Source organism: Sus scrofa, chromosome 2 (assembly GCF_054392235.1).
Source record: "Sus scrofa isolate SSC_HxYL_T2T_F1_AM1 chromosome 2, Sscrofa_HxYL_maternal_Yorkshire_Landrace_v2.0, whole genome shotgun sequence".
Taxonomy (NCBI): domain Eukaryota; kingdom Metazoa; phylum Chordata; class Mammalia; order Artiodactyla; family Suidae; genus Sus; species Sus scrofa.
The window spans coordinates 108,806,770-108,834,728 of NC_139384.1; the positions used below are offsets into that span (position 1 = coordinate 108,806,770).

At 38.2% G+C, this 27,959-nt stretch overlaps 1 long non-coding RNA gene across 1 annotated transcript; it reads right to left on the reverse strand.

Annotated features, from left to right (window-relative positions):
• Nucleotides 1–16,091: 16,091 nt before the first annotated feature.
• On the reverse strand, nt 16,092–27,945 carry LOC146405642 (uncharacterized). Its single transcript, XR_014838363.1, has 3 exons — nt 27,690–27,945; nt 25,163–25,247; nt 16,092–18,633 (listed from the first exon to the last, which is right to left on the reverse strand). It is a non-coding gene; the product is annotated as an uncharacterized LOC146405642 (long non-coding RNA).
• Nucleotides 27,946–27,959: the final 14 nt, after the last annotated feature.

Sequence of the window (27,959 nt, forward strand, 5' to 3'; positions counted from 1 at the left end):
TGCTGGGGGTACAGTGTATTAATTAGGGCTCTGCTAGCTGCTGTAGGAAATAAACTCTTACCTCTAAGTAGTTTAATGTGATTGAGGTTTATTTCTTGTCCACACAAAGTCCATGACGTTGCTAATTGTCAGGTGGCTGTTCTCCAGGCTGGAGTGAGCGATCTCAAGTTCTATCTTCTGACTCAGCCTGTTTCAATGCATATTTACTTTAAGAAAGGGGAAGGGGAGTTCACTTTATGGCTCAGCAGATGAAGAACACAACTAGTACCCATGAGGATGTGAGTTCCGTCCATGCTCAGGGGGTTAAGGATCTAGCTGCAAGCTATGTCATAGGTCACAGATGTGGCTTGGATCTGGCATTGCTGTGGCATAGACTGACAGTTGCAGTTCTGATTCAACCCCTAGCCTGGGAACTTTGATATGCTGTAGGCGCAGCCCTAAAAAAAAAAAAAAAAGAAAGGGGAAGGAAGTGTGATGGGTCAGCCCTGCTAGTGTCACACATGACTTGTGCCCACAAGCCACAGGCTTGGGCCTATGGCCACACCTAATTATAGGGCTGGGGGAAAGTGGTTTAGCTGTGCACCCAGGAAGAAGAACAAATGACTTGAGGAACACTGATCAGTCTCTCCTAGAGCTAGATCTGCTTTTTTATCTCCAGTGCCTGTCATAGGCTGTCATGACAGCATAGGTTGAATGGGTGAGTGAATGGAAGGTCATAGAACTTCCAGCTCTCAGCATTGAGCCAACTAGTACAATAATCCAAAATAGAAGCCCATAGGGTCCGAGAAGAACCAGAAAAGATTACTAAGCAATTGGAAAATAAGGATATGTGGAGCAATGAAAGGTTCTGAACTGTTCTTCATGAAATAAAATAGCCTGAGAAAAACACTCATCATGTTCCTAAAAGTTACCAAAGTCTAATACAAGTACTTCAGATATTATGCTTAATAACTCCACCACCAAGCTTTGTCAGTTGGTTGAGGAATGTATTTTGGGGGTGAGGGTGGGGGTATAACTAGGATTTCTTGCCTTTTTTTTTTTTTTTTTTTTTTTTTTTTTGTCTTTTGTCTTTTTAGGGCCTCACCCGTGGCATATGGAGGTTCTCAGGCTAGGGATCTAATCGGAGCTGTAGCCACCGGCCTATGCCAGACCCACAGCCATGCAGGATCCAACTGCACCTGCGACCTTCACCACAGCTCATGGCAATGCTAGATCCTTAACCCACTGAGCAAAGCCAGGGATCGAACCCGCAACCTCATGGTTCCCAGTCGGATTTGTTAACCCTGAGCCACAACGGGAAGTCCCTAGGATTTCTAATAAGAGATAATACCCCTTTGGTAATTTTTTAAAATTGCAGGTTATATGAGCTTTACTAAAAGGAAAGTCATAATATATAAATCTTAAATAACACCTTATCTATGGATCTTTGAAAATACCAAGCAGGGAGATATCTTTTTTATTAATTGTAGAAAAATGGTTAATTTTTTGGATTAAAGAATAAAATCTGAAAGAATTCTCTCTTGTGTCTATTTATTTTTATGTAAATTTAAACAAATTTTCATTTTAGTTGATTTAAAATGTTCTGTCAATTTCTGCTGTACAACAAAGTGACGCAGTTCATATATATATACACACACACATATAAACATTCTTTTTTTTCACATTATCCTTCTTCATGTTTATCACAAGTGATTAAATATTGTTCCCTGTGCTATACAGCATGATCTCATTGCTTATCCATTCCAAATACAATAGTTTGTATCTACCAACCCCAAACTCCTAGTCTATCCCCCCTACTTCCACTTGGCAACCACAAGTTGTTCTCCATGTCCATGAGTTTGTTTCTTTTCTGTAGATATGTTCATTTGTGCCAGTCTATTAGATTCCGGATATAAGTGATATCATATGGTATTTGTCTTTTTCTTTCTTCACTTAGTGTGAGTCTCTAGTTCCATCCATGTTGCTGCAAGTGGCATTATTTTGTTCTTTTTATGGCTGAGTAGTATTCTATTGTGTTTATGTACCACCTCTTCTTAATCCATTCATTTGTCATTGGACATTTACATTGTTTCCATGTCTTGGCTATTGTGAATAGTGCTGCAATGAACATATAGGAGCATGTATCTTTTTCATTGAAAGTTTTGTCTGGATATATGCCCAGGAGTTGGATGCTGGATCATATAGTAGTTCTATATTTAGTTTTCTGAGATACCTCCATACTGTTTTCCATAGTGGTTTTACCAAAAATTTACATTCCCATCAACAGTGTAGGAAGGTTCCCTTTTCTCCACACCCTCTCCGGTACTGATTATTTGTAGAGTTACTAATGATGGCTGTTCTAACTGGTGTGAGGAGTTTTGATTTGCATTTCTCTGATAATTGGTGATGTTGAGCATTTTTTCATGTGCCTGTGGGCCACCTGTATGTCTTCTTTGGAGAAATGTCTATTCAGGACTTCTGCCCATTTTTCAATTATATTGCTTGTTTTTTTGCTGCTGAGTTGTATGAGTTATTTGTATATTTTGGAGATTAAGCCCTCGTTGGTTGCATCATTTGAAACTATTTTTTCCCATTCCATATGTTGTTTTTTTGATTTTTTTTTAATGGTTTCCTTTGCTGTGCAAAAACTTTTAAGTTTGACTAGGTCTCATTGGTTTGTTTTTGTTTTTATTTCTATTGCTTTGGGAGACTGAACTAAGAAAACATTTGTATGGTTGATGTCAGAGAACGTTTTGCCTATGTTTTCTTCTAGGAGTTTTATGGTGTTTTGTCACATCTTTAAGCCTTTAAGCCATTTTGAGTTTATTTTTGTGAATGTTGTAAAGGTGTGTTCTACTTTCATTGATTTACATGCAGCTGTCCAGTTTTCCCAACACCACTTGCTGAAGAGACTGTCTTTTTCCCATTTTATATTCTTGCCTCCTTTGTCAAAGATTAACTGACCATAGGTGTCTGGATTTATTTCTGGGTTCTCTATTTGCTTCCATTGGTTTGTATGTCTGTTTTTGTACCAATACCACAGTTTGATTGCTATAGTTTTGTAATATTATCTCAAGTCTGGGAGAGCTATGCCTCCTGCTTTGTTTTTGTTTTTCAGGATTGCTTTGGCCATTCTGGATCTTTTATGGTTCTGTATAAATTTTTGGATTGTTTGTTTTACTTCTGTGAAACATGTCATGGGTAACTTGATAGAGATTGTAATTCACGTGTAGATTGCTTTGGGTAATATGGCTATTTTAATGTTATTAATTCTTCCAATCCAGAAGCATGGCATATCTTTCCATTTCTCTGAGTCTTCTTTAATTTCCTAAGTAATATTTTATTGCTTTCAGCATATATGTCTTTCACCTCCTTGGTCAGGTTTATTCCTAGGTATTTAATTTTGGGGGGTGCAATTTTAAAAGGTATTGTATTTTTATATTCCTTTTCTAATATTTCATTGTTAGTATTCAGAAATGCAACTGATTTCTGAATATTTACCTGGTATCCTACTTTGCTGAATTTATTTGTTCATATAATTTTTGTGTAGACATATATATAGCATCATGTCATCTGCATAGAGTGACAATTTTACCTCTTTTCCAATTTGGATACCTTTTATTTATTTTGTTTGTCTGATTGCTGTGGCTAGGATTTCCAATACTATGCTGAGTAAAAGTGATGAGAACAGACAATCCTTGTCTTGTTCCAGATTTTAGTGGGAAGGCTTTCAGCTTTTCTCTGTTGAGTATTATATTGGCTGTGGGTTTGTCATAAATGGCTTTGATTAGGTTAAGGTATGTTCCCTCTCTTGGTTCTATTTAATGATTCTTTTTTTCTGCTTATATCTACCATGTGCAATACAGAGCAGAAGTGTTAGACATCGTAAAATAGGGTAGAATTTCTGTGTGATTTTCTTCTTACTAGTAGTTGAAGAAAGAATGGAAAAAAATGAAGACTGTGCTAACATTTCCATTGGTCTAATGTTCTGAGATCGAGGTCTTAGTCCCAGAAGATGTCTTTTTTCTCTCTCATTTTTTTAAGGGTTGCACCTGTGGCATATGGAGGTTCCAAGGCTAGGGGTCAGATCAGAACAGTAGCTGCTGGCCTACACCACAGCCACAGCAATGTCAGATCCAGGCCAAGATTGTGACCTACACCACAGCTCATGGCAACACCAGATCCTTAACCCACTGGAAAGGCCAGGGATTGAACCTGTGTCCCCATGGATACTAGTCAGATTCATTTCCACCGAGCCATGACAGGAACTCCGATGTCTTTTTTCAAGATCATGATCAGGGTTTTAGAAAGGAGCACTTAAAAAAAAAAATCAACCTCCTCTTAACCATGTGAATAACATCAAACTTTAACTCAGGCATTATTTTTTTGAAAATTTCTGGTGTATATAACTTCTTTAAGCATAGAGCCCAGCAATATTGCTTTAGTTTATGTCACAACTAAAACATGTGTTAAAAAGCTCTATAAATGGAAGTAGTATAATATAATGGGAAGAAAATTGGGATAGAAATCAGGACACCTGATTTCTTCAAATTCTGGCACAAGCAGTGTAACCCTAATAAGTATAAAATTAAATTCATCTAAAAGTATCATGGTTATAAATGCCATGCACTGGAATACTAGGCAACATATAGCTTTTCATGTATAAGCACTAGAACATAGTGCTTAAAAATGATGCTTTGGAATCAAATAAACTGAGTTCCCTTCCTGACCCTAACGTATACTAAATGCATGACATTGGGGAAGTTACTCATTCTCTCTGAATTTCAAGAAATGAGAGTAATGAAGACATGATAAAATGACCCACTGCCTTGCAAAGAGCATTTGAAAGTAAGATGAGATGATGGATGTAAAGCTTTAAATTCAGGGCCTGGCCCTTTGTTGACTTTCTTATACACTTAATCATATGCAGTAAAAAATTCTGCACTCATCTGGTTGTTGTTGCTAATTTGTGGGCAAATAACTTAGCATGAAACAGTCTCCAAGAGTACTGAATTGCAAACAATCTCACATGACAGAGGTGACTTGAGTCTCATTTTCTAAAAGAAAAAAAACTATCACACCAAGAAAATTGGTTATTTATATGCTAAAGAATGTCTTTTGCATTAATTATAATTGTTAAACATGAGAATGGCTTATTTAATTCTAAAGCTAACTTTACAGACATTCAGATTCTATTTCCATAGGATTGTTGACTCCACTGTTGCCAGTTTTAAAGATCTCAAATCTTATATCTGAATTGATAAAATAAGAGGATTACAGGCAAGGGAAATCCTTAGTTAATTAGGCTGTGCTAAATTGGGGAACTGGTCACACATACACAAGTTGATTATATTGCAAAAATTAATATTTCAGTTATAACCACAAACCTGCTTCAGGTAAAGTAAAATCAGTTGTATCAGACAAACCTAAATAATTAAATTCACTTATATATTTCAACTGAGATTCACTCATAAAAATTTTAAATAAGAACTTAAAATAATAAGTCCCTGGCAACAATTAGAGGTATGTGGAGTATAGTGCTCTTGATATTTCAATTTGCAGAGGAGTGATAAAATTTTGCCAGGGAGTGTGGAATAAAGCTTCTTTATGTAGGCTTTATAAGAAAGGCTGAAAGAAAACTTGTCACAGGCTAACATTACTTTTAAAATGATTAGTGGATAGAATGTAAGGAGTGAGGTGGAGAGAAATTCATATCAGTTCTCCTCTCATGAACATACAGGTCATTCACTCAACATATTTTTAATTCCCTGTGGAAGATACCATGCTTGGTACAGGGAATATCATAGAGAACAAGATAGATACAGTCTCTCCCTTCATGGAGCCTAAATTTAGCAGGACAGATGTAAGTGAAACAATGAAGTCCTCTTGGTTTGGGAGGATCAGGGGAAGTCTTTAAAAGAAGTGTCATTTAGCAGAGCTCTGAGGGGTGAGCCAGAGTTAAGTAAGAAAGGTGGAGCTGAGAGAGCAGAGGGGGGTTATGTTTCCAACTGAGAAATCGCTTTGCTCAGAGACCCAGAGAAAACCAGTATAACTGGAATCTGGCTTTACTAGGAGGGTAGGCAGGGGCCATGCTAAGATTTTGGTCTTTATCCTAATAGCTATGGCAGATCATGGAAAGGATTTAAACCGCAAAGGTAATTGATTTTGTTTGTATTTTGAAATTTAAATGTAAATATTTAGCTTATCTGGCTTTACCTAGAATGGTTTGGAGGAAGCAAGAGTTGTTGGGGGAGAAGAGACCTTTTACAGGGGTCCAGAGTGAAAGCTGGTGGTGGCTAGACAGAGGCATGCAGGAGAAACAAAAAACAGTGAATGGATTCACAAGTTTTCCTGAATCCTGGAACTTTCTTTTCTTTTTCTATGAAGTTTGCTGTGCATTTTAAGGGATATTTATTATATTTTAACCTAGCACCTTGAAACCTGGAACTTTGTCTTATTTTTAGTCAGCTATATATCTTAAAGGATATTTTACCTCAGCACCTCTAGTGGTTTTTAAACACTTAGGCCATGGTCCATTTAAAAGTCTTCTTCTATCCAACTAGCCAAAAAAAAAATGTTTTTGAAGAAAAATGTAAAGCAAATAAGACAGGTGCTATGTACTACCTTAGCAAAAGCCATGAAAAACGTTACTCAAATGACATTTAAGAAACAGCCCTCTAGAAAATTAACAATGATGGTGGTTGTATTCATTTGCTGGCACCGCCGTAGCAAAGTATTACAAACTGAGTGGCTTAACAAAAAATTGTCTCTTAGTTCTGGAGGTGAGAAGTGTAAGATGAGAGGAGAGCAGTATTGGTTCTGTTACTGAATTGGTCTGCTGGACACACACCAGGGTTCTAGCCCAGACTGAGACCCTCCGTCTTGTCCAGAGATGTTCTTTTTCCAATCAGATTCACACAGCTAATAAAAACTAGTGTTGAGACTGGAACAGCACAAGCTTTAGTCAATGGCCAAAAAATGGAGAGGCAGGAACCTACTTCGCAAATCAACTAATCAAATGCTCAGTCAATTGGGGAGGGGTAGGGGGAGACACCAAATATATAGGAGGGTTGAGGTGGAAAGGAGGCAGGAATTGGAAAGAATGGGAGGAATATTCATGAGTTATCTGAGAACAGGGGTGTGGTTTAAACCTGGTGCTTGACCACTCTCCTTTTCAGTACGCGTATGGGTTTTTCCAATTGTTGTCATGGCAATGGTCAACTGTCATCGTGTTGATGGGTGTATCATTCATCTTGCTAGTGTGTTCCAGGGAGCATATAATGAGGCTCAGTTTCAAGGAAGTCAAATCCTCCTCCATCATCGTGGGTCTAATTGGTTCTAAACAGTTCTTGGATTTTTCTCTTTGCAGCTTCCTCCTGAAACTTAGATAATTGAGTAATTGGTTTCTATTCAAGGCAGACAGAGGTAGAGTATGATTCTAGGGCAACAGCCTTGGTAACAGTTCCTCCTGAGGGTTTTGAGGGAGAATCTGTTCCACGCCTCTTTGCTAATTCCGGTGGTAGTTTGCTGGTGAACTGGAGCTGTAGCTGCCAGCCTATGCCACAGCCACAGCAACACCGGATTCTTAACCCACTGAGCAAGGTCAGGGATTGAACCCTCATCCTCACAGATACTAGTCAGGTTCGTTACTGCTGAGCCACAGCAGGAACTCATCAACTTTTTTTATGAGTATATTCTTTTGCTCTGAAATTCCGTCTAAATGCAGACATATGAGGGATATTCTCTCTTCAATAAACACACATACAAAGTGGTATCTGGCAATTAAAATGGCAGTACCAATAAAAATCTGATTTCCCACATCATCTGGTCCTTTAAATCATAAATATCATAGTCAGTCAGAGTTCCCAGGTGTCACAATGGGTTAAGGATCTGGTGTTGTCACTGCTGTGGCTTGTATTTGATCCCAAGGCCCTGGAACTTCCACATGCATAGCAAAAAAAAAAAAAAAAAAAAGGGAGAGAGAGATATTGGAATCCAAAATATATTTGAAAGTTTCCTCATGGCTCAGTGGATTAAAGATCTGGTGTTGCCACAGCTATGGCACAGGTTGTAGATGCAGCACAGGTTTGATGCCTGACCCAGGATCTTAGTGACAAACACTAAGTGGAGCAAAGGACATATTTTCTCTTCTTCTGCAGAGTTTTCATTGAAGACCTCATAAAGTTATAGAATTAATAAGCTTGAAGCAATTGCGGAGATTACTTAGTTGGGGAATTTTCAGGTATGTTCAACAGAACCCTTAGAGCTCATGGGAGGCTCTGTGGGATGGAGGCAGGTATGCAGGTGGGGGATGGGTAGAGTAGTGGGGTAATGTGAAGGGAGCCAGGGGAAAGGATTCTGGCCTTGTCAGCCCAACCCCACCCCAACTGGACCTGGGGCACTCCACCTTCATCATATCCACAAAGCACCTATTGTTGCTTTGTTTGAAGAAAGGATTTTACATTTCATAAAATGGGAAATTTTAGACCCAGAGGAACTGTGACTTATTCTGACTCTTGTAGCCAGTGAGCAGCAGAACTGAGGTAGACTCGAAGCTGTCTTCTCTGTCAACTCATATTAGGCTACATTTCTCCCATTCTCACACAAAAGCAGGGCAGGAAAGCTGCCAAAATTCCTTTTAAGGCAAATATGTTGTCTGCCTTGATCAGGTGAGTTTACGACTCAGCCCAAGGCTTCATAAAAAACAACCCAAGCCAAAACTGGAGCATTTTTAGCTTAGCCCTTGCAGCATAGTGAGGATTTTTATGAGGTAAAGTCATAAATCTTATGTATGACCTATTATATTTCAAGTTAATAACATATCTAGACCTTTATTCCTCATCTGCAATTCTTTTTCTCTCAGTGCAATGAAGACCATCTAATTTTTAAGGCTGGTTAGTGCAACTAAAGCTTATTAAGACTGAGAAGGGTTTCATCAAAGTAAAACCTTACAAAAGGTTAGATTTCAAAGAGAGGAATAGCATTTTTATTTGCTACACAAAAATACTGTCAAGCTAACCTGAAGCTGCTTCTTAAATTCAATGTACTTAACAAATGGGCTATTTTAATAAATATAGTCCAAGTATTATATTTCAGTATAAGTAGTCACTTTCTATTTGTGCCCATATGATCCTAGGAATGTCCTTCTGCCCCCTTCCTCTCTACTCTGGTCATTTATTTCTATTTAGGGCAGAAATGGTCAAGACTTGGAGACGAAGAGAGGAAAAGAGGTCCTATTCTTTGAGAGGGAGAAGCAAAGGATGTTAAAAGCAGAAAAGGAAGAGCATCAAAAAGATCAAGAGTTGGAGAAAAAGGAAATGGAGAAAAGAGGGTAGAGTAAGAAAGATGGGACAGACCAGACGAGGGAGCAGACAGAATAAAATAGGTCTCACTTTGTCCTCTCTTCTCCCAAACTCTTGGTTGTCTTCTCATCAGAAATATATCCAAATTAGCTTAAGTGAAAAAGTAAATTAATAGGAAGGACACAACAGATGGAAAGCATAACCATAGACGGGACCGGCATCTACAACAACAAATTGACAGGCTCCAAGGAAAATTCTCTCCTTTCTTTTTTCTTTTTTTGTTTGCTTTCACTCTTTTTTTCTCCCTCATCTACTTTTTCTGCCTCACCTTCCTCACCCACAAAGCATAGTTCTCATCTCTTCTTCTCTCTGTGCGTGTTTCTCATTCTTTTTCTATGTATGCTAGCCCGCCGCTTGCCCATTGCTTTGACAGGACTGGCTCCCTGTAGCTCCTGGAAATCTCTTCATTTCCAATAACCCGCAGGGGTTAATTGGTGCTTCTGTCTTCATTTGCAAACTCTTAAGTTAAAATATTTGGTTGACCTAACTTAGGTCAGGCGTCCACTCGTTCCATTAGGCTTCACCTGATTGCCAAAGTAACCACTCTTTTTGGATGTGTGGAGAAGTACCAGGTAGCAAAGAGGGCAGTCAACGTTAGCATATCTCTACCCCCCCTGGTAACCCTATCCCAGGCTTTCAGCCAGTGTCCTTGGTCTCTTGCCCTCATCACAAGACTTCCACCTCTTAAAACAGTATTTCTCACAGTATTGTTCAGACCATTTTTCATCAAAGTGTGTTTATAAAAAAAGGAAAATGCAGGTACCCTTCCCTTATGCGTTAAATACACTTTGGGGACTGGCATGAAAAACCCACTGCTAATGACTAATAGAAAGCAGGCTCTGAGTTTCAAATAACCTATAGATGAATTAACTTCTGGAATAAATGTATTCCAGATAATAAATATAAAACACTAGTGATTAAAATATATATAGTTGGAGTTCCCATTGTGGCTCAGTGGGTTAAGAACCCAACATAGTGTCCATGAGGACTGGCCCCACTTGGTGGGTTAAGGATCTGGTGTTGCTGTGAGCTATAGTGTGGGTCGAAGATGTGGCTCAGATCCCATGTTGCTGTGGCTGTGGCGTAGGCTGGTGGCTGCAGCTCTAATCTGACCCCTGGCCCAGGAGCTTCCATCTGCCACAAGTACAGCTGTAAAAAGAAAAAAATAATAAAATATAGGTATAGAATTTATAAGATTAAAATATATATATGCTTTAAACTTTCAGAAAGACAAGAGATGATACTGTAATGTGAAAATTAATATGCAGAATTTTTTTGTTTCTTTATTTGCCTTGCCATTTACTTTGTGCACCCACAACTGCTATAGGTCTATAAGGAACCTGGGAAATGTGCATTGGTTTAATAACATTTCTGCCTCTTCCCCACCCATCTTCATGGCTCTGTATGTTAAGTTTATTGTCTCTTCAACTTCAGTGCTACGTAGATACTCTTAACATCCCTATCTCATTACAACTATGCACTTTGGATCTTATCATCCAAAGCCACTATGCCCCTGTGAATGTCATCCACAGCCAAACTCGGGCTAATCCTCCTTACCAACAGATTTATCATTAACATCCATTCTTCCCCAACTAGATCCTCTCCCTCACTATTCTTAAGAGTTTGTGCTTCTCAACTTTAAATAGATATAACCCTGGGGATACACAATTTTAGATCAGGAGCCACAAGTTAATGGTGGTGTTTCTTACTGGAACATTAACTTAACTGAAGATTTAATAACTTATCTGGAAAGCAACCTACTTGTTATTTTTGACTTAAAACATGGATATGTTAAAGAGAAAGAGAAACAATTTACAGAAAATTTTAAGAAAAAGGTAAGCCTTCAAAAAATGTGTACTGTTTTCCAAGTTCCCAATCTCAGGCACATTATTAACTTGGTAATATGTTATGAGTTTATCTGGTCTTTGTGAAACACATGCTTTCAAGCTGTGAAAATACCAGCTTAAATGATGAGTAAGTATTAAAAGGCAAATCAGGTACAGCTGTCATCTCCCTTCTCTATCTAATTCTGACTGAGCCCCAAGGTTCTCTAGTGCTCAAGGGGCCAGATGGGAGCCAAAAGAAAGCAATTTCATTTTCAAGCAAGTGTATCTTTCAGCAGATCTTCAACAAAGTAAATATCCTCTGGAGCTGGTTTCATAATAAGTTCCTCTTATGAAGACTGGATCTAACCAGTTCATGGGAAATGTGCTTACAGACAGGGATTGCCCAATTGAATTCAGTAGACAAGAAAGTACATAGGGCAACAGAGGTCATGCCAATGAATGTACATCTTATGCACATATTTATGGCCATACTAATCCACCAAACAATGCCACATACTTACCTGGTAGAATTTAGATAATACCCTCTAAAAAAGCTTTAGGCATTCTTCATAAAAAACTTAAAAGTAAACAATGTTGTTTGTTCTTTTCCTGTTAGCAGAGTGAAACTTACTTCTGTGGGGTGGGGTCTGATCATATAGGCAGCTAGAGTTGACGGCTGCCCACACATTTTAATTTGAGTGGAGCCGTAAGGTTTGCCTCTTGGTAAATGTTTTTCCCCTTTGATTTCCCAGAACATGGCCTTCCCCAGATGCCTGGACTCTGTTCCCACCATTAGTCACCAATGAAATAGACTCTAGGTATAAGTGTTATCTCTATAAATTCATTGTGGAAATGTTAATTGATCTGGGAGGGGTGTTGTTTTTTTTTTCCCATTTATACAATAAAATACATTACTCATTGACATGGGTTAGTTTACCTTAATTAATTGTCAGCTTGGAAAACAAATACTAGGATTCTTACGACATATGACATAAAATAGTAAGTTCTTAATGAGAGTTGAGGTATGGGTTTCATGGGCTATTGCCCAGAATCAGAACTCCTGGTTGGAGCCCAGCAGAGGGCACCCTCGGAAACCAACACAAGGAGACTAGATGCATAGTAGTGGAGACAGATTTACTAAACCTAGACTTTTTGTCCTTTGCAATTTTTGCTGCGCCAGCCCTGATCACTACAAAGCAAACTGGACAACTTCAAGGTTAAATGGTCTTGAGTAGTATGGCCAGGAGGCAGCCAATTACTTCTGAATTCTGTAAAATGCTAAGATAACAGTCATCATCATCATCACTGCTGTGAGCGTATATAACCATTTCAATTGCCTCTGGTAGAATCAGTCATTTTCATTCCTCTGATAGGTGATATAAAGTTGCTGCCAGCCACAGAAAACACAAAGAAAGATAATTAGGAAGGCACAGAGGGAAGTCAGGACTGAAAGGCACAGTCGAGGGAAAATGTAAAAGGGTAGCTTAGATTACATCCTTGCTGATTGCTCCATCACGTAGATTGTTGGAAAGGCCATCAAATTCCTTTTCTCTCTGAGACTTGTTTGCACACATACCTGTGAGGTGTTTATAGAAATTGACAGATGAAGCCAGATTGGTTTTTCAAGAGCCAAAGGATACCTCATTCACACAGCATACTAAATTGTTTCTAGGGAAAAGTATGGAGCTCTTTACATTCGCAAAGATATTCCCCAAGTAGAATTGAGAGTGTGCTTTTGCACAATGCCAAGGAGTAGGAAACGAACTTGGAAAAATCATCAAAACAAAATTAATCCAAATCATTCCAATTGTGTGGAGCAAAACACGAGTATCCAGCATAACTTAATAGAGGCAATAACCACTTTCCTTGCTATGATCGTTTAAACAGTGATCCTATTTTGTGATATAAACAAATGTAAAAGCATTAAGCTTTGTGGAAAAAAGAGAATATAGGGATAATCAAGGTCTGGAACTGTCCCCATGAACGAACTTGTTACATCTTTTTTATCTATCTTATAAATTGCGAGTGCAGAGCCAAAGTGATTTGATTTGGCAAATGCTCCACCAATATTGATTTAATGAATAAACCCAATACATTCCCTAGAGTTGAGGCAGAACTTGGGATGATAGCCCAGTTAGATGTACTAAGCAAAAGTCTAGTCAGACTGTTAGAATTTGGTGCCCAGTATGTGTACTCAGAGACAACAGGTGTCAGTGGTATCCAGAAAGAAGTTCTGGAATATGCCAGTGGTCAGGTGGCAGGAGGCCAGAAACAAGAGATCTAGGAGAGATGGCACACAAATGTATATGTGTGTGGAAAAATAAGATCAGAATCATCTGTCAGCAGGAAGCAAACCCCAACACCAGGCTGATGTCAAGGAGAGACAGTCGTTTAGAAGGCATACATATAAACAAGGCAGAGGCCAAGTTCTAGAATATACTATGGAATATAAAGTTATCAACACAGAACACTAGATATTTTAGAAAAAGAAGCTTCCAATGCTAGAGTAAGTGGGAGAAAAGGTTTGGTAAGCAACCATAGCAGGCTGGCAAAATGTGTTATTGGTCCATTTTACAGATGAGGAAACTGAGGCTAAGTGAGAAGAGTGACATGTCTAAAGTCTTATAGCTAGTTTAAGTATCTGATTCTGGGTTTAAAAATAAAGGCTACCGAAGTCTAAAGCTAATTATCTCTTTCTTACTTCCACTGGCAACTCTAGGAGATCAGTTACTGGAACTAGTAAGTCATGCTAGCTTTGTAACTTGATTTTGACTTCTCCCCAGAGCACTGGGCTAGAACTCCTCCAATCAGCCCTTAAATGATTCCCAAGCTAGGGATGGAGCTGGGTCTGAAGTAGTGTTTCTCAGCCTTGCCTGCACAATGGAATTATCTGTAGTGGTTTTTTTTTTTTAATTTTTATATATGATTTTTATTTTTTCCATTATAACTGGTTTACAGTGTTCTGTCAATTTTCTGTTGTACAGCATGGTGACCCAGTTACACATACATGTATACATTCTTTTTTCCTCACATCATCATCCTCCATCATAAATGACTAGAAACAGTTCACAGCAGGATCTCAGTGCTAATCCATTCCAAAGGCAATACCTGCATCTATTAACCCCAAGCTCTCAATCCACCCAACTCCCTCCTCCTTCCCCTTGGCGACCACAAGTCTGTTCTCCAAGTCCATGAGTTTTTTTTCCTGTGGAAAGTTTCATTTGTGCCATATGTTAGAGTCCAAATATAAATGATATCATATGGTATTTGTCTTTCTCTTTCTGACTCACTTCACTCAGTATGAGAGTCTCTAGCTCTATCCATGTTGCTGCAAATGGCATTATTTCGTTCTTTTTTATGACTGAGTCGTATTCCATTGTGTGTATATGCCACATCTTCCCAATCCAATCATCTGTCACTGGACATTTAAGTTGTTTCCATGTCTTGGCTATTGTGAATAGTGCTGCAATGAACATGCAGGTGCATGTGTCTTTTTCAAGGAAAGTTTTGTCCGGATATATGCCCAAGAGTAGGATTGCTGGGTGATATGGTAGTTCTATGTATAGTTTTCTAAGGTACCTCCATACTGTTCTCCATAGTAGTTGTACCAGCTTACATTCCCACCAAGAGTGCAGGAGAGTTCCCTTTTCCCCACACCCTCTCCAACATTTGTTATTTGTGGACTTATTAACAATGGCCATTTTGACTGGTGTGAGGTGGTATCTCATGGTAGTTTTGATTTGCATTTCTCTAATAATCAGTAATGTTGTGCATCTTTTCATGTGCTTGTTGACCATCCGTATATTTTCTTTGGAGAAATATCTATTCATGTCTTTTGCCCATTTTTCCATTGGGTTGTCGGCTTTTTTGCTGTTGAGTTGTGTAAGTTGTTTGTATATTTTAGAGATTAAGCCCTTGTCAGTTGCATCATTTGAAACTATTTTCTCCCATTCTATAAGTTGTCTTTTTTTTTTCTTTTTGGTTTCCTTTGCTGTGCAAAAGCTTGTCAGTTTAAGTCCCATTGGTTTATCTTTGCTTTTATTTCTGGTGCTTTGAGAGACTGTAGTGTTTTTAAAATACTGATGCCTGGGTTCTATTATCAGAGATGATCATTTAATTGATCTGAGGTGTGGCCTAAGCCACAGGACTTCTAAAAAGCCCTCCAGGTAATTCTAATGTGCAGCCAAGCTGGAAACTACCAGCTACAAGCAAAAGTCAAAAGTTCTCAGTTGTCTTCAGAGGAGAGCTTTGGAGTCCAGGCTTGTATATTTCAATGAGATAGGAAAAATACTGCAAGACTCATAGCCTTTTTTTTTTGTTTTCCCTTAGACAAGTGGACCATAACTTACCCCTTGCTTTTACAGTTTTAACATCTTAGAAAATATGCCAGAAGTAAACAGGTGTACAATTAACCTTGCAAATCAAAAGGTTCCACATTTTTAGAGTCTAAGTGCTAGTTGTGTGTGACCAAAGGCAAGGTTTTACAACTTGATCTCCCAAACTGCTCGTTGTTATTCTACGCTTGGTTAAAACTCTTACATCATTCCACAGTGGAATGTGACCCAAGTCAAGAGGAAAACAAAGGCATTTGCATTGCTTTCATGATTAGTAATGATATTAGAGAGAGGCCGAGGTGTCTCAAAACAACTTGTACTTTTCCCAACCTATTTTAAGCCTGATTTGTGTTATAGTTACCAACCTTGACACTCCCAAATGATATAGCAAATGTATAATTTCTGGATGTATAATTCTAGATGTATAATTTGCTTAGACTAAATCCAAATCCTGAAACTCATTTATTATTTAAGGTATTTTTTTACATTCTTTTTTTAAAAATATTTTTTCCATCATGGTCTATCCCAGGAGATTATTTTTGAATAGAGTTCCCTGAGCTATACAGTAGGACCTCGTGGTTTATCCATTCTAAATGTAATATTTTATTTAAAGTATATTTTTAGTACAGCCAATACAACAAAGCCCATACTCCCAACTTCCATTATCAGAATTCTTGTCCACATTCCTTAATAGGAGGCAATTAACTATGGAATGAGTACACATTTGTCTATGGTGAAAATACATCCTGGTTTACCCAGGGAAGTCTTGGCTTATAACTGTTGTCCAAGCATAATTATTAATAGCATCCTCTCTCATTCTCAAAAGTTTTTCCATTTGGGTGATAAATTATCTGGTCACTCCACATATAGCTCTCTCAATCTGCATTCCCTCTGCAACTACTATAGGGGAACCTCATGACTGGACTGTAGTCCCTTTATATTTACAGTGCTCCTGTAGCTATATGAGAAAATAAGATCCTGGAAATATTTATCAGCTGATCCACACCCCTGCTTTAAAAACACAGTAATAGAGAGTTCTAAAATATTTATCTATTCAACTCCATTGACATGGAAGATAATATTAGAGATAAGTAAAAAGCCCTGTACCTTTCCAGCTTAAAACATGTGTTCTTTATCTGTTTCTGCTAGTAATTATGTGGCCTTGAACAAGTCTATTTTTGTGATCAAGTTTTCTCCTTTGTAAAAGAGTAGATTAAACCAGGTGGTCTCCATCATCTTTCTGCATGACAATTCTGAGAGTCTAGATTGCTACTTTAAGCATTTTATTTAACCAACATTTTTGCCAGTTCTACACTTCTCACTGTCTGTTATAAAATAAACTAATAGATATGTAAGACCAAATCTATTGAATTCACTTTATTCAGTATCTACTTTACCATCACAATCTATACCTGTGATAATTAAATATTTTTGAAGTTAGTTTTGACTCTAACAATATTATTTAATATTTACTATCTGTGAAACTCTGTCTTGGGCACAGGGATACTCTACTACTAGTTAAGATTCTACTAGTTACATTTCATTTATTTGGCCATTGTTCACTGTCTGTGGCATTATCTATGAAATATTCAGGCTATTTTGAAGACTATGTAGAGAACTATTTTTAAATACTTAAATATCAAAATATACCACTTGCTTTAAAGCATGCATCTGCCAGGTATATGTGTATTTTAAAGGACAGATGCAAAATTTTGTGTTTAAGCTTAACACAATATGATTAGATTTATTCATTCCCTTCTTCCACTGTGTCCCAGCACCCAGCTAAGCTCCAGGAATACAAGGTCAAATAAAACAGTCTCTCATTTAGGTCACAGCCTAGTGCACCTGAACTTGTGGAATAACCTTTTATCTGAGTGACCGATAGTTCAAAACTAGGGTGACCAACATGAGATTCTGAAAGTGAAAAGGACACCATCTCAATAGCTACACTAGTCCAGAGGTATAATTGGGGCTGTCCTAGGCCATGAAGACTATGGTCGCTCTATTTAGGACACAATATAAAGCAGCGTATTGCATCCACTTGACATCTAAATTCAAAGATTAGTATCCTAACCCAACTGAAATGCTTGTAGGAAGATGGGCCACAGTTAACAAAATGATAGTCTATATTTCATGGTATAATCTTGTTTTCCTGTTTTATTTATCCCACTCCCAAAGTATTCCTGTATAGAAGTATATTTTTATGAAACACTAGGAAAAGGAACATAGACAAAAGAGAAAATGTTTTGAGGAAAAGTGTCCAAGACAATGAAGGTGGTGGAAAATGTATCATTTGAGAAATGGCTGAGGAAGCAGTACTGGATGGGAAGCAAGATTTGTATGATACATGACCTCATGCACTTGAAAGAACACCATTTTTAAGTAGGAAGGGGCAAAGGTTATACTCCAGAGAGCAGAATGTAGACAGATTTAGGCTTTTAAAATTAAGAAGGCAAATTTTAATTCAATACGAAGAAGAACTGGGAGTTCCCATCATGGCTCAGCGGTAACAAACCCAACTAGTATCCATGAGGATGTGGGTTTGACCCCTGGCCTTGCTCAGTGGGTTAAGGATTTGTCGTTGCCATGAGCTATGGTCTAGGTCGCAGATGCAGTTTGGATCTGGTGTTGTTGTGATGTAAGCTGGCAGATGCAGCTCTGATTCGACCCCTAGCCTGGGAACTTCCATATGCTGCAAGTGCAGCCCTCAAAAGCAAATTAAAAAAAGAACAAAAATATATATAAGGAAGTACTTTTAATATGCATTGGTAGCAAAATAGTTACTGAGTGAGCAAAAACATGTGTCAACATAAGGAGTATTCAAGAGGAAGTTCAGTAGCAATCAGTGATGGCAGAGAGGAGATGATACCCGAGGTGATGCTGAGAATCCAAGGTCCTCCAGGGAAATTGCTGTGATTTGTGCCTGGCCAAGATCTCATTCCTTCTCCATCTGTTAGTAGCATCTCAGTGTTCTTGGTGGAACCCACTTCTGAGGTGAGCTGAAGTCATCTTCAGGTTCCAGCAATGGCAGTGTGATCCCGATATAGGCATTCAGTGTCCTGCAGATTTTTGGCCAAGAATGGGCCATGGATTATGCTGACAATGCTGAGTGAGTCCTAGGAGTTTTTGAAACTGTTGGGGGAAAAAAAAAAATGCCTTTTTTTGTTTGTTTGTTTTTTTGGGGGGTGGGGGCAGCACCAGAGGCACATGGAAGTTCCCAAGCTAGAGGTCGAATTAGATCGAATTAGAGTTATAGCTGCTGGCCTATGCCACAGTTCACGGCAATGCTGGATCCTTAACCCACTAAACAAGGCCAGGGATTGAACAAGCATCCTCCTGGATATGGTTGGATTCATTACCATTGAGCCATGATGGGAACTCCTTGAATTGAATTTCTTTTATTTGAAACAGAATCCTGAAAAAATACAGGTCCTGTTCAACAAAACTTGACTGTATGATTATGTAATCTATAAATCTGGCTTGGCAGATTTATAGTAATTTCTAATAGATTTTTATGATTTCTAATAAGGGCTTTGTTGGTATTTAGATGTAGTTGCTTATCATAAGTTATAAAACTACATTGCTTCAAATTATAAAACTTCAGTGATTAAAAATCAAACTTCAGTGCTTTGAAAATCATTATTTTACATTGGGAGTCCTTCCTTCTTTTTAATTTGAATTAATGAGGTTTTATTGCACAATGTTGACTTTATCTCAACCTGGTGATCTCCTCAATCTGAAAGTAGTGATGAAGGGGAGTTAACATTGTGGCTCAGCAGAAACGAACTCAACTAGTATCCATGAGAATGTGGGCTTGATCCCTGGCCCTGCTTAGTGAGTTAAAGATCTGGTGTTGCCAAGAGCTGTGGTGTAGGCCGCAGATGTGTCTTGGATCTGGCATGGCTGTGGTGTAGGCTGGAAGCTACAGCTCCAATTCAACCCCTAGCCTGGGAACTTCCATATGCCGCACTTGCAGGCCTAAAAATAAATAAATACATAAACAAACAACTAAGTAAATAAAAGTAGTAATGAAGGCATATATCTTACTTTTAGTATTTTTAAATTGATGAATGGTAATTTTATCTGAGCCAAAATTGTACAGACTTAATAAATGCATTTTTTAAACATTAAAAGTTTAAAATATGGGAGGTGTGACCAACTTTGAAAAACAGGGTTTTTTTTTTTTTAAAGGGATTGCTTTGAAGGTATTTTTAAAAAGTGATTCATAACATTGACACAATGTTGGAAACTATCTCAACAGATGTTATATTAGTTGAGATTCTTGACGTCTAACGATTCCAGCTAGAATTAAGTAGAAAAGGAATTCATTAAAAGGACATGGAAGAGTTTATAGACACACTGGAGTGGAGAGCACAATTTCAGGCTAGGAATCCAGAGGAAAACTCCAACCTAAGTCTCAGTCTTGGTTTTCAAAAAGAAGTGATTGTTGTCATTGTCAGCCACACACGTGTGCAACACCCCCACCCCTACCAGCCTCCTGTTCTTGGTTTCTTGCATCAGTAACTACTTGGTCAAAGTCCAGCTATGAATCTTAATTCTCATGAAAGCGTTCTATCTTTAAGAAAAGCTGCTAAGTATCTATCATTCTCAGCTTCTATAGCAATGGACTCCCTCTGCCCCACACCAAGACTCCTAAGTGAGAATTCTCCAAATATAGAAAGGGACTTAGTTGCTATGTAGCCAAAAGAAATCACAAATGCCTTCTCTAAGTCAAACTTTGGCAGCCTAATATCAATTTACACACTTTTCCTTGCACTTAACCTAAAGCAACTATTTTTCCCCATATAAAGGGAATGAGCTGAGGTCATTCAGATTGAAATGCAGGCTTTCTGGAAGATGTCCAATTCTTCTGGAGTTGTGCCATGGTCTTGTCTCAGTATTCTATAAATCATCTACTGAAGTTTAAGTTCAACCCCAGGAGCATACACTACATAAATCATAGGAGAAATGGACAGAAAATGGAGGAAAATGTGATAAAATATATAAATATACACCTAAAAGAATATGTACATATATGCAATCCTTACTTCTGCATCTCATCTTTGGTGCTGTATTTGTGTTGTTGATTTGGCTCCTCTGCTATCAATTTCACATTCCTTTTGCCCTCGGTCGAGAGTTTCCCTGTACTTTCATCACTGAGAAAACTGACCCCTTGGCCATCTTTCTTATACTGAGTTTTTGTGGATTTTCTTTAACCTTTATCACTGGAAATGGTGGTATTAAAGGGCACCTCAGAAGATTACTGGGTTTCCCTTAACATCTTTTGATCCCATTGTGTAATAGCAACCCTATTTTCCCATTGTAGCTAGGATCAATCATTCCTGTTGTACCATGATCTCTTTTTTGACTAGTCATCCTGTGGTTTCAGAATAGAAAATAGAGAATTGGCATTCTCAGCATCTGGTTGGATTAAACCAGTCTTTACTCGATGCCTGTGGCAGTTACCTCCCCAGCGCCTACAAAGACCCCTAAACCCATGGAACCTAGAGGGGCTGGAATAGGATGCAAAATTTTTGTGAATGAGCCGTTAGGCAAATGTGTGAGAGGCGTCACTCCCGCTTCTTCCCCTTGCTTACCAGATTCATGTACTCTGGCTGTGGAACCAAGTACCATACATGGTTATTGGTTCAGAGCATATACTATATCTTGTATACTAGCACCCCAACTTCACGAAGGTCTCCAAGCTAGTACCAGAACTGAATATTTTATGTGCTATTCCAAAATTCTGTAAGGTCGATTGCTGCTGAATAATGGGAATACCTGGTAAAGCCAGTAATTCCATAAACACTAGTCCATTTTCTTTACTCTTTCACCACAAAGTAAGTTTCTGGATTAGAAATTATGTTGTATGGTGCTTCATGATGAAGAATACATATAATAAATCTATAAATAGTGATTTTTGGAAGAATGGACAGGAAAAGCAAATGTGAACATAAAATAATTGTCTAATCATGTATTCCCAAATAACTGTTCTTTTCATTATGGAAGGAGTCCAATATAATCAATAGGCTAATATAATCACAGCAAGGCCACATCTGAATCTCACATACACTGTAGACTGCAGTAACATTGGATCCTTAACCCACTGAGTGAGGCCAAGGATCTAACCCACATCCTTATGGACACTATGTCAGGTTCTTAACCCACTGAGCAACAGTGGGAACTCCAAGAGCTGTATTTTAAACAGGTTAAGATTGAGGTGCCTATTACACAGTCTTGTTAACTTGGAGTATGCGGTTGGACGAATATTCAGTTTGTGGAATGTTGATTGATAACCAGCTTTCACAACAGCATCTTTTTCAGGAAGGTTATTTATCACTTAGTTATAAACACTGAAATTAACTTTATTTGAATTAAGTAGTTATTATAGCATGTTGGGTACCTAGAAACAGAAGTTGTCATAGGTATTCAAGGAAATCTCCTCCAGACACCTCAAAACAGAATTGGTTCTGGCAAGAAAAGTGCTAAATGCATTTTAGGATGATATTGCCCTTGCTAGGCTTGAACTAGCAATATTTCAGCTTCCATACTGTCTGGAGACCAGCCAGCCTTCTGATGGTCTGTAGATTAAAGATGTATATATATGATAAAGGTTCTGAACAGGCCATATTTGATCCCTAGCCTCCTTGCTCGGTGGGTTAAGGATCTGGGTTGGCCACAAGCTGCAGCATAGGTTGCAGACGCACCTCAGATCCGGGTTGCCATGGCTGTGACTTAGGGCTCAGCTACAGCTCTAATTCAACTCCTGGCCCCAGAACTTCCCTATGCCATAGGTGTGGCCCTAAAAAGAAAAAAAAAAAAATTCCAACTGTTGATTTTTCCACTTTTCTACCCCTAGTCCTCTTTATCTTAGGTTATGATGTCACCATGCTCCCTGATGCTCAAATCCCAAGCCATGATCTTTTTCTTCCTTGCTTCTCCTCATTCATTTACCCACCCATATCTAGCAAGTTTTTACAGCTGTGCTTTCAAAATATAATCTGCATCTACATATTGTCCCAGTTTCCACCAATGTCATCCTATTCAGAGCCTTTATCATCTCTTATCTAAACCATTGCCTAGACCTATAACTAGCCTCTCTGTTTTCACTCTTTCTCCATGTGGTTTATTCAGTACATAGCACCCAATGTGATATTTTAAAAAAAAATTGAGCCAGATATACAATTCCTGTTATGGGCTGAATGTTTGTGCCCTCCCCCACTCCTACAAATTCATATGCTAAAGCCTACTGCAGATGGTTAAATGAAATAAAAAGTAACTAAGGTTAAATGAAATCAGGACAGGAACCTGGCTCCAATGTGATTAGTGTCTTTATAAAAGGAGATACCACTCACAATAAAATATCTAATCCCATTTATAATAGCATCAAAGACAAAAAAATAATTAGGGATAAGTTTAACCAAAGAGGTGAATGCACTAAAAACTGTAGATTTTTATGAAATAAATTGCAGAAGGCACACACAAAAAAGGGAAAGATACAACATGTTCATAGATTGGAAGAATTAATATTGTTAAAATATTGATACTACTCAAAGTCATTTATAAATTCAGTATAATCCCTATCAAAATTTCAATGGCATGTTTTTGCAGAAATAGGAAAAAAATCCTAAAATCCATACAGAACCACAAAAGACCCCAGGAAAAAATAAAGCTGGAGGCATTACACTTCCTGACCTCAAACTATATCATAAAGCTATAGAAATCAAAACAGTGTGGTCCTGGCCTGAAAATAGACACAGAGACCAATAGAATAGAATCAAGAGCTCAGAAATAAACCCTTACATGTACAATCAATAAATATCTGACAAGGGAACCAAGAATACTTAATGGGGAAAAGATAGTCTCCTCAGTAAATGGAGTTGGGAACACTGGATAATCAAATGCAAAAGAATGAAATTGGATCCTTTCTTATGGCACTCACAAAAAATAACTCAAAATGGGCTAAAGACTTAAATGTAAGACCTGAAATTATAAAACATGAAAAAGAAAAGAGGGGAAAAAAGTTATTTTACATTGGTCTTGGCAGTGGTTTTTTTGGATATGACACCAAAATCACAAGCAACAAAAGCAAAAATAAACAAATGGATCTATGTCAACCCAAAAACTCTGTACAACAAAAGAAATACTGAACAAAATGAAAGTACAACCTACACAGTGGAAGAAAATATTTGCTATTCCTCTATTTGTTAGCGGGTTAATATCCAAAATATATAATGAACTCATACAGTGTAGTAACAACAACAATGAAATAATCAGATTAAGAAACTGGCAGAAGATCTGAGTAGATATTATTCCTAAGAAGATACACAAATGGCCAATAAGTACCCGAAGAATTGCTTGACATTATCAATCATGAGAAATGCAGATCAAAACCACAATGAGATGTCACCTTACATCTGTTAGAGTAGCTATTATCAAAAAGACAAGAAATAACAAGTGTCAGTGAAGATGTAAAGAGAGGGAACTTTTGTGTACTGTTGGTGAGAATGTAAATTTGTATAACCATTATGGAAAACAGCATGGATTTTCCTCAAAAAACTGAAAATAGAACTATCAGCAGTGAGCCAGCAATATCCAAAAGAAATGAAAATGGGATCTTGAAGAGACATCTGCACACCCACGTTCATTGCAGCATTATCCACAATAGCAAAGATATGGAAACAACCTAAGTGTTCATCAACAGATGGACAAAGAAGATGGGATATACATTTTATTATATATAATATTTCATTTATACATAGTATGATATATGAAATATTATATATTTCATTTTTGTATATTAGATATACAATGAAATATTATTCAGCTGTGAGAGAGAAGGAAATCATGCCATTTTCAACATCATGGATGCAACCTGAAAGCATTAAGCTAAGTAAAATAAGCCATGCAGAGAAAGACAAACACTGTATGATCTCATTTATACCCAGGATCTAAAAAAGCTGAACTCACCTAAACAGAGAATAGAATAGTGGTTGCCAGGGACTGAGGGGATGGGGAAAAGAGGTGATGTCAGTCAAAGGGAGCAAACTTCTCATTAGAAAATGAATAACCTCGGAGAGTTCCCATGGTGGCTCACTGTTAACAAACCCAACTGGCATCCGTGAGGATGTGGGTTTGATCCCTGGCCTTGCTCAGTGGGTTAAGGATCCAGTGTTTCTGTGAGCTGTGGTGTGTGTTGCAGACACGACTCGGATCTGGCTTTGCTGTGACTGTGGTGTAGGCCGGTGGCTATAGCTTGGATTGGACCCCTAGCATGGGAACTTCCATATGCCGTGGGTGCGGCCCTAAAAAGACAAAAAAAAAAAAAAAAAAAAAAAAAAAAAAAAAGAAAAAGAAAGAAAAGAAAGAAAGAAAATGAATAAACTCTGGGGATCTAATGTATACGATGATGAATGTAGTTTAACAATACTGTATTATACTCTTGAAAATTACTAAGAGAGTAGATTTTAAATATTCTCACTACAAAAAAAAATAAGGTAATTATGTGAGATGATGGAGGTGTTACCTAACCCATTAGTGATAATCATTTTGCAGTATATAAGTGGATCAAATCCTCATATTGTATACCTTAAATCCACACAATATTATATGTCAATTATATCTCAATAACGCTGGGAAAATTAAAAAGAGCAGAGCTTACCTGCATGCTGACACTCTCATAGGCTGGCTTGCTCTCTCTTCCCGATGTAAACACATATGAAGGAAAGGCTGGAGAAGGTGGCTGTCTGCAACAAAGAGAGTCCTCATAGAAACCAACTATGCTTGTACTTTGATCTCAAACGTTCAACTTCCACAAATCTCAGAAACAAAATCTTCGTTATCCTAAGCCCCCTAATTTGTAGTATTTTGCTATGGCAGCCCCAGCTGATTAACACAGCTACCCACATTTACCTGGAAAACAAAATCCAGAAGCCTCAATATTACTTGAAGAATCCAACATTATCCTAACTTGTCTGTAACCAGCCTCTCTCGCATTCATGTAGCACAGGCACACTGGCCCACTTGATATTCTTCATACACACCTTGCCACCTCATAGGCTGTGCACTTGCTTTCCCTCTGCTTGACTCAGCTTCCCCAGGCCTTCTAACATTTCAGTTCCTCACTTGGTCTCTGCCTAGTCTTCTCTTCACAAAGATCTTCTCTGATCACCTCGTCTAAAACAGCAACTCCCATTTTCATGCAAGCTCCACCATGCTGCCCTCTTTCTCTTTTCTATTCTTCTTTATAATGCTAATCCCCCACCTAAAATTATATTATACATTTATCATTTTGCTTGCTTTTCTAAACTGTCTTCTTCATTGGAAGATAAACTCCATCAGGACATGGATCTAGCCTTTCTTGTATATTACTGCATTAGAGGAATGTACATATTCCTGTTGAAAATTCTAGCTGTCTAGATGGTGGTTGTAAAAAGCCATGCGTGATTCAAAAAAAAAAAAATCCTTTTGCACATGAAACAACAGGCAAAGATTTAAAAACTACATATTCAGGAGTTCCCATCAGGCTCAGTGGTTAATGAATCTGACTAGCAATCATGAGGAAGCAGGTTTGATCCCTGGCCTCGCTCAGTGGGTTAAGGATCCGGCATTGCCATGAGCTGTGGTGTAGGTCAGAGACATGGCTTGGATCCTGCATTGCTGTGGTTGTGGAGTAGGCTGGTGGCTATAGCTCCGATTGGACCCCTAACCTGGGAACCTCCACATGCTACAGGTGCAGCCAAGGAAAACAAAAAACAAACCAAAAAACCCTACATATTCAATAGACTAACAAAAACTTTCTAGGAAAAATCAGTAACCTTTTAAGTCAAACATTGTGCCAAAAATACAACACCACAGAGTAATGCATATCATGACTTCACCAGAAATACATAGCATGGGAAAGCCCTTGGCATACTATTTATGATAGGGACACCTAAAAAATTCTTTTTAAGGAACTACTAAAAATAAGTATTCGAATATTGTTGCCTTGAACAATTTCTTAACCTTTGATTATTTGTCAAAACCACTGGTCAAAACTGGTCTCATCCCCCCAGTTTTTGTTTCTGCTAATGAAGCTATAGTTAAAGAAAAGGAAGAGGAGTTCCTGACTTGGCACATTGGGTTAAGAATCCTACTGTAGCGGCTTGAGTCACTGGAAAGGTACTGACTCATTCCCTGGCCTGGTGAAATGGGTTGAAGGACCTGGTGTTGCTGCAGCTATAGCATAGGTTGAAGCTGTGGCTCAAATCAGTCCCTGGCCTAGAAACTTCCATATGCTATGGGTGCGGCTATAGAAGGAAGGAAGGGAAAGGAAGGAAGAAATGGGTGTCAGGTACCTGTGATAACTTTAGGTTGACAGTGTAATTAAGATTAGCAACTGGAGACAAAGAAAACCCCAGCTAGAGATTTCTGTACTTTAGTAAATTCTCCCTCCTACACTCCTAACAGCACTGCCAGTAATACTGCAAGGTAGTTTGCTCACACACCCTGCTTAGCCAAGAATGGGTGGCTTGAAGCAACCAGGAAGACAGGTTTAAATTGGCAACCTCATTTTCCTGTTTTGACCCTGTGACTGGAGCATCCTCACAGGATTTGGGTCAGTGAATCAGCAGGTATTTATCCAGTGCTTACTCTGTGTCCAGATACTGTTAACTCAGCAGGGTAACACAGGCGAAGGCAAAAAGAGACAAGAAAATGAAAAGGGGAAAGAACAAAAGCTGAGAATAAAAAAAAAAATTACATTGCACTGAAGAAACATTTAGTACCACTAAAACTAGGAGATAATTATATTGACAAATATATAAAGAATCAACCACAGCTATAATCTATGGATTTAAACCAAATGTATCTATCAAACATATGCCAAAAATACTGAGTAAATATGTAAAGTGTTTTGTTTGTTATTTCCCAGTGAGAACTACAGGAACTGCATAGCTATTTATTTTGACGATAGAAAATTCCATACATCACTCCTTCACTAAAAGTTCTCATCCCTCTCAAAATGAAAGTTATTTAAAAACACTGAAAACCTCAAATTTGAGTACATTCAATCATTATTAGATAATGTCTTGAATTATAGTGACTACTAAACGCACTCTAATGATGAAAAGAAGATGGTGTCAAGGCCTATGTCAAAGAAAAATCAGTCGCTCTAACAATCTCATTTTCCCATTCAGAGGGGATCTCACCTGCTGTCCTGGATGCTTTCATATCCTTGACCTTGAAATGTCCTCTCTGGCCTCGCATTCCGATTTCTGGTCCTAAACCAGGCCATGTGCACATATCCGTAGAAATGTCATTGCCTTGAATATTTTATTTTATGTGTGCATCAAGTCCTCTCAACCATGAACCCTTGACATATAAACCCACTATGGTTTAGCACCATCAGACATATCAGTGAAGTTACTGAGATCGAGTTGCTTTCACATCCTCTGCCCTCTTAGCAGGGACCACATCGC